Source organism: Poecilia formosa, unplaced genomic scaffold (genome assembly GCF_000485575.1).
Source record: "Poecilia formosa unplaced genomic scaffold, Poecilia_formosa-5.1.2 Scaffold70, whole genome shotgun sequence".
Classification (NCBI taxonomy): Eukaryota; Metazoa; Chordata; class Actinopteri; order Cyprinodontiformes; family Poeciliidae; genus Poecilia; species Poecilia formosa.
In genome coordinates this window covers 2345967-2353242 of record NW_006800009.1, presented here as the reverse complement: position 1 = coordinate 2353242, position 7276 = coordinate 2345967, and the positions used below count along the sequence as shown (strand labels likewise).

Below are 7276 nucleotides of genomic sequence, written 5' to 3'. Positions count from 1 at the left end.
AAAAAGAAAATCACATAGTAAAAACGCTGTTTAGTAAATTACGATATAGATTTAATGACATTGATAGTAATACCATTGAAAATGTAAAACAAATCACATTTGACATTCGATAGAATAACTCTTAATGAAGCTAGCTTGGGGACAGTAAACGTTACATACGATTTTGCGTAAAACACCTTCTATGTAGTAAACAGTAATTTATGGTAGGCTCAAAAGTCTAACAGGAAAATACAACGAACATGCATTAACTGGTGTAAATCTAAAACAAATAGCAATGTAAAAAGTCGATATGAAGAGCAGACGTTAAACACATTTAAAGCCTTATATTTTGTTGTCAGTTTGTAAAGAACATAAATAACTTTATTTATGTCTTTTTGCTTTTGAGAAACAAATTTTTGATTGATAATAATAATAATGATAATAATAATAATAATAATAATAATAATAATAATAATAATAATAATAATAATAATAAATTGATTAATTCTGAACTTTTTTTAATTTTTGCAAATTTAAAATACAAATCTCACTTTTCTTGGAATTTTATGGAAAAAAAATTAGCGCACAATTAAAACAGAGGTAGAATGGCACTTTAAAACAATGCTCATTCATAGACTGCACGTGACAACAATGAGAATGAGAAAAAAATTAGAAAATAGGTTTACATCACAAGTGATACTGTCATTGCAAAATTTACCAATATTATTCCCATCCCAATATCTTTTTACTATCATTGTGCCTTAGGGGTAGTTCATAAAGCAATATTATAAGCTTTTAACATTTTATGAAGCACTATTAAATCCATTATTCTGAAAGTAAAATATTATGGCATAAGGGCAAACCTACCGAGAGCTGTGTGTCTATTAATCAGAAAAGCATTTAGACTACTGTTGTAATTCTGCAGGCGCTGCAGAGATCCATGGTTAAGCTAGAAGAATGTCAACTGGACAATTATTAGTTCTGCATTCCACAAATCTTTCCATAACAGAAGAGTTACAGGATTCCTCTGTTCCTCTGTTGTTGAAAGACAACACTTTTGTATGTAACTCTGAACACATCATTCCCACTTCACAACACAATTATAGTAGTAACGCAGGATAATCTCGGAAGAAAAACCTGTTAGAAGTTGCAACAGATTTATCAATAGGGGTGGAGGTTTACCTCACAAAGGGACACCAACATTAAACATAAAGGAAGTGCTACAATTGAGTGGTTTAGTGAGGCTCAGACAACATCTGGACCAATTCAGATTCTGTTGTAAAACTTGGAAATTGATGTTCACATCCAGTCTTACTTTGAGAAGAAGAAGAATAAACAAAAAGAGGTAGTAATATTGGAGTGTGTACTTCAGTGTGTTGATAGGGTTTCACATGTTTTAGCCAAGAGCCATAGACAGGCAGACAGATAGTCAGGTGGATAGTTATCAGTTAAATCAGATGAGGACATTTAAATTACACCGGTTTTGTTGTCAAGTGGATAATGGTGACAAGGAGGTAGTTTTAGTACATCGCATCATCAACATTTTGAAATACCAACAAAAATAAAAATCCACTGGTCATTGCCAGGATGCAGAAGATGGGTCATCATTATGTGCTTTAGCAGAATAATCATTCAAAGCAAATGGCCAAATTACTATAAAAATGGTTCGCTAAACCGATATTCTTGCTTAACATAACTCCTTGCAAAGAAAATCTGTGGCATGAGCCGTAGAGAGAAAAATACTCTGAGCAATTTGACAAAAATTTCTCTATATTTGCTCCAAATTTGTGAAAAGTTAAAGGAGAGAAGCTCTCCATGTTATTCCTGAGGCCGTTCTGTAGAGAAACACAGCAATACATTTGCTCAATGTTAGCAGAATGTTTCTAATTTGAAGCAAATTTTGTTAAGGTTTCGGCTGGAAGCTCCTTTTTCTTCCAACGCAGAAGTATGGGAGAAGAAAGGAGAAGTATTTGTTTGGAAGACTGCCCTCCATTCTGCAGCTGTATAGCTAGGAGGAGGGACAGATCCCTCGGGTGTAATTGCAAGTTTTTTTGTTTTTCTGTTGGAATAACGCGTTTCTGGTTGAAAGAGGGCATGAGATGTTTGATTAAAGCTTTATTGTAAAAAAAAAAAAAAAGGGAACAGACTGATTACTGTGGAAATTACAAAGGGCTCAAAATGCTTTTTCGGCTAGTGTTGCCATGAAGATGGGAGGGGAAAAAAAAACAAAGGAAGAGAGAAAGGAAGGATGTATTTTGCACAATGTGCTATGGTCTGCAAACTTTCAGGAAGGACAATGGACTCTAAATGGCAGCTTTGTTTGTAATTAAGAATCATTCCTGTAAAACTCTGGGCTCTGCCTCATTTGTCATTTTCTCTTCCCATTGTTTGGCCATGTATTCTGAGGACAAAAAAAGTGCTGCAATAAGCACAAGGTTTTAACACTCTTCAGAACAACTTTAAATGTGAAACTTTAAAAATATTTCTATCAAATGTGCACAAGAAGATAAAGTCCATATTAAAAGAGCTAACATGCTTAATATTCATAGTTACTTGGCAAATCCTTTCTTCGGTCATCCAGAACAGTGCCTATCCGCTAAACATCATAAAATCTTCCCTCCTTCTGCTCTTGAACCCAATAAACCCATGGTAATTTTTGGATTTAGAAGTTAATAACTGCTGCTGTTGTGCTCCTATGTAAAAACAACGTCTTCATTCCTTAATAAGCGATAAAGATAGTTCCTTGGAAAATAAGTGTTTATCCTTCAAATTGATTTTGAAAAGGTCTGAGACTGCCATAAGATTGGATGAATTCGAGGCTCAAGTGCAGCAAATGTGAGAAAAGCCCCACACGTAATGGTGCCGACAATGTGAATAAATAAACAAAAAGTGACTCCACCTCATTTTCTGTCACTAACTAATAACATTGTTATTTATCTTATATATTCCAACACTACAGGAATATTTTCACACATTGGCCTCAATTTGCATAATATTATGTGTGCTACTGGTTTAAACTGATATGAGCTGCCATAGTTGCAAATAAACTGTTGAAATTAGGAATTTCCAATTTTCCAATCTGGAGTTTCTATTTTAGTGGCATTTCAATAAAAAAAAAAAAAATACAGTTTGTTTTGTCATTTCTTTGCTTTGCCTTTGAGTATCAAATCCCTCCTGTTCTTTGAGTTTAGGTTCACTGCTCTGCTATGCCGTTGTTTTTTTGCTTCAGTACGGTTAGGTTATGTTATCTTAACCTGAAAAAAAGAGAAGGAAACACTGATGTATTACATCTGTTAAGTCAGGGCGGGAGACACATGGGACAACAAATCTCCAATCCAATCACGGTGAATTACTTGTCTTTCACTCCCAAAATATAACTGAGATGAATCACAAAGCTTTTGCCAGCATTATCTATGTTAACTGAAGTTAGAATTATATACTAGTGTTCACAAGCACTGCATTTCTTTTTAGATTTGACAAGAATTTGAAAGAAAGGGAAAAAAAATTGTGGTTCTCAAACATTTTCAAAGAGGGATTAGTATTCTTTCATCAATATGGAAAGGTTTGTTTTGAGATTAATTTATTATGGGTGTAAAATACATTTGAAGGTTTCTATCTTCATGTTTATTTTATGTTTGGAGACAGCGGCGTAGAAAGCGGGGGGGACATGTCCCCCCCAATATTGAAGCCAGGTGGATATGTCCCCCCCAAAAAATTGTACCGCAAAATATTGGATTTTGACATTTTTTTAACTAGCGTGCTTTTATTTTGAAGGCGCAGCATAGCGTTACGTCACTGTACTCCCCCTCCCCTCTCTGAACTGCTGAGTGTTTGAGCACTCAGAAGGGAGGGAAACAGCGACAGAGAAGTCAGAAACTTGTGAATGAGGTAAAATGGTCTGTTGGGAATGCTGCTATGAATATTGCTTATTTATAACGTCTTGTTGTCAGTTCACTTTCATATAGAAACTGAATCTTTTTGGTTTAGTCATCTTAGTCTTGGGATAATCACTCATCCAATATTTAATTGCTAACTTTCTCTAGACGTTTGCTACACTAGCCAAAATGTTTTTTTTTATTTATTTTTTTATATCTCATTTCAGTACAATGCCACCACCAACTAAAAGGCTGAAACAGCAGCAGGACTTACTCAGCTTTTTTTTAAAAAAAGAGTAACATCGGTGTTACAGTGAAATTAGCCTGGTCTGGGCGTGCGTTTTAGGAGGATTTTTAATTTTTTGCGTGGTTTTGCTTCGCCGAAATGGACAGATATTATACCTGCCGCGCTCCTGATCGTTGGTTAAAACCACAGGGAGAGTTAATTTTAATTCTTAGCAGCGGCNCATGTCCCCCCCAATATTGAAGCCAGGTGGATATGTCCCCCCCAAAAAACTGTACCGCAAAATATTGGATTTTGAAATTTTTTTAACTAGCGTGCTTTTATTTTGAAGGCGCAGCATCGCGTTACGTCACTGTACTCCCCCTCCCCTCTCTGAACTGCTGAGTGAGCACTCAGAAGGGAGGGAAACAGCGACACAGAAGTCAGAAACTTGTGAATGAGGTAAAATGGTCTGTCGGGAATGCTGCTATGAATATTGCTTATTTATAACGTCTTGTTGTCAGTTCACTTTCATATATAGAAACTGAATCTTTTTGGTTTAGTCATCTTAGTCTTGGGATGATCTCTCATCCAATATTTAACTGCTAACTTCCTCTAGACGTTTGCTACGCTAGCCAAAATGTCTTTTTTTTTTTTTATATATATATATCTCATTTCAGTACAATGCCACCACCAACTAAAAGGCTGAAACAGCAGCAGGACTTACTCAGCTTTTTTAAAAAAGAGTAACGTCAGTGTGAGTAACAGTCACACAACACAAGGGCAACACCTGTGTTGCCCTTGTGTTGAAATTAGCCCGGTCTGGGCGTGCGTTTTACGAGGATTTTTTATTTTTTGCGTGGTTTTGCTTAGCCGAAATGGACAGATATTATACCTGCCGCGCTCCTGATCGTTAGTTAAAACCACAGGGAGAGTTAATTTTAATTCTTAGCAGCGGCTAACCAACTAATTAACTTCTGCACCTTTATTTCCTCAAATAAACTGCTGGCTCCTCTTTTTAGACTATAAATAGATTAATACAACATTGACAACTCTGTAGTTTTCTCTGTTCTGTACTGCAAACTGGAATTAAAGGCGCCATTTCTACCAAAGGTCTGGACAGACTGGCGACCTGTCTAGGGTTTACCCCGCACCAGCACCTCCCGACCCCACTAAGGGACAAGGGTGTACAGAAAATGGAAGGATAGATGGATTTCTACCAAAGGTTTAGAATGCGTTTTTGAACCAGATGCTTCAAAGCGCCCTGTCCATAGTTCTTCAACACACTGTCAGCTCCCTGTCAGAAAGACTTTAGTTCAGAGTCCATGAGATAATACTCTGAAAGGATTTAATCGATTGATTTTATTTGCCTCTGCGATTAACTCTGCGCGTAAAGTCTGTAATGTGACAAATAAAATGTTTTGTTTGATTTAAAATTGGCCATATTAGGCTCAAGAGCTGTACCTCATTTCTGAAACCATCTCATATGTTTAGGAGCAACAATGCAGGGACAGCACAAAGGAGACAGGAAAAGGAGAGGATAGTGCAACCGGGCTAGAGGCAGGAAGTCAGAGTGAGGGAGAGACAGGAGTGGAGCAACAGGTAAGATAGAGTAACTCATACCAGTAGATACTTCATGAGAGTCCACAAAAAAAGTTGAAAATTTTAATCTTTTGCTTGTAGTAAGTGTAGTTCAGGGGCATTGAGTGACATTGTAACTTTTCCTTCTAGGGAGTTCAGACTAGGGACACACAGCTGAGAGACTCTGAAGTCAGTGGACAGAGAACAGAGCCAAATCAGCCACATCCAAAATTCATAGACCCTCAAGCTCTAGCCAACAGAACTTTACATTACCAAGAAAAGTGGTACAAGGAATTTCCCTGGCTACATTATGATGCAGTGAAAAAGGGCATTTTGTGTTTTTATTGCATGGCAATTTATCAGGACAAACTCACACCATTTGGTGCAAAATCCAAACCCGCCTTTATCACTTCTGGATTTAAAAATTGGAAAAAAGCATTCGAAAAATTTAAAGCACATGAAAATAGTCACACACATCGTCATGCTGTTTCTGTGACTGCACAAGAAAGTCATCCTATAAATGCCCAATTATCCAGTGCTTTGGCAACTCAGCAAGGTGACAATAGGCACTGTCTGGAGAAAATTGTGAGCTCCATAAAATATTTGGCACGCCAGGGACAAGCTTTGAGAGGGCATGACGATGATGACAGCAATTTGTATCAACTGTTGAAAAATCTGGCAGAAGATGATGCCCTTTTGGCTAAGTGGTTGCTGAGGTCTCAGAAAGAATACCTAAGTCCACAGATACAGAATGAAATCTTGTGTTCTATGAGCAATAGTATTGTCAGTGAAATAGCAGATACAATCAGAAACCTACCAATTTTTGAGTTTGCAATTATTATGGATGGAACACAGGACATTTCTGGGAAAGAACAAGAAAGCATTTGTCTGCATTACATTGACAGTGACATGAAGCCCCATGAAGAGTTTATTGGCTTGTACTCAGTTTCTGAAACAACAGGAAAAAGCCTTGCTGCTGTTGTTAAAGATGTGCTGTTCAAATTAAACTTACCAATGCATGGTTTACGAGGTCAAACTTATGATGGAGCAGCCAATATGTCTGGGAAGCATGCAGGTGCACAGGCACTGATAAAGCAAGAGCAGCCACTGGCTCTTTTTGTTCATTGTGGAGCACACTGCACTAATTTAATTGCACAGAAAGCTTGCTTAGCCTCAGTTCTGATCAGAGACGCATTGGATTGAGTGAACCAGCTTGGAGTTCTTTTCTCTCAGTCAGGGAAGTTTAAGGCAATCCATGCAGCAACAGCACATACAGAGAATCCATCGTGCACTGCAATAAAACCCCTCTGCCCCACAAGATGGGCAGTACGGAGCAAAGCAATCAGAGATGTTTTGTCACAGTATGGGTCAGTGCTGGCTAGCTTGCAGGAGATGGCTTCTGGTGCCTCAAACACAGCATCCACTGCTAATGGACTGCTGGGGCAGTTTAGGAAAGGTAAAACAGTTTTGGGTCTCATCCTTGCCTCACCTGTGATTGATGAGCTTGAATGCCTGAGCATCTCTTTCCAGAGGAAACCATTGCTGGAATGAGGACTGCTGTGAAAGTTGTTCAGACTTCACTTAAGGCTAAACGAAATCAAGAAAGTTTCAACACTCT

General features: G+C 37.7%; 1 long non-coding RNA gene across 1 annotated transcript; it reads left to right on the top strand.

The window, feature by feature from the left end:
• Positions 1-4482: 4482 nt before the first annotated feature.
• LOC107836618 (uncharacterized) lies at positions 4483-6518 on the top strand. The gene is made up of 3 exons (XR_001662564.1): positions 4483-4539; positions 5572-5679; positions 5809-6518. It is a non-coding gene; the product is annotated as an uncharacterized LOC107836618 (long non-coding RNA).
• The last annotated feature ends 758 nt before the right edge of the window (positions 6519-7276 follow it).